Here is a 608-nt window from a genome sequence, read left to right as displayed (position 1 = left end):
TGATCGGGACCTATCACGTGACTGTACACAGATACATTTATTCCCTGAGCGATCTACCAGCATTTTCAAATGGACAGGATAAATGGAGACAATGATCTATTTATAGGCGCTGGTGTAATGCGCTGTAAAGCGCTGTCCTGCAATATACAGGGAGACTTAATGTGCGCTGCGGCATCACTGCCTGAAGACGGAAGTGACGTCTCAGCTGGTTGGCATATGGACAGAAGTCGGTTGGCGGAAGTGACGTGCGCTATAGTTGGCGGCGTCAGAGATCATCAGAGCGCATTATAGAGTGGGCGGAAGAACATCCAGTGCCATTTTGGATGCTGGAAGATCGTTATGTTCGCTGTATAGGGCGACCACCATTCAATACTGTTTGTTGTTACAAGTCAGAGAGGGCGGAAATAATTAGGCGCCATATTAAGTGATGGCAAGCAGGTATATTTTGGATCTGTACAGCGAATTTAACCCATGAGATGACTAGAAGCAACTTATAATATCAGCATGGAAATCATCACAATTATATTATTAGTTCAAATATCAAAGCGAAAAACTCTAGACAGAGAGAATATAATGATAATATTTATATTCAACAGTTATTTGCACAT

The sequence above is a fragment of the Crinia signifera genome, chromosome 1 (assembly GCF_055691185.1).
Source record: "Crinia signifera chromosome 1, ASM5569118v1, whole genome shotgun sequence".
NCBI lineage: Eukaryota > Metazoa > Chordata > Amphibia > Anura > Myobatrachidae > Crinia > Crinia signifera.
Note: the sequence above shows the minus strand (reverse complement) of the source record.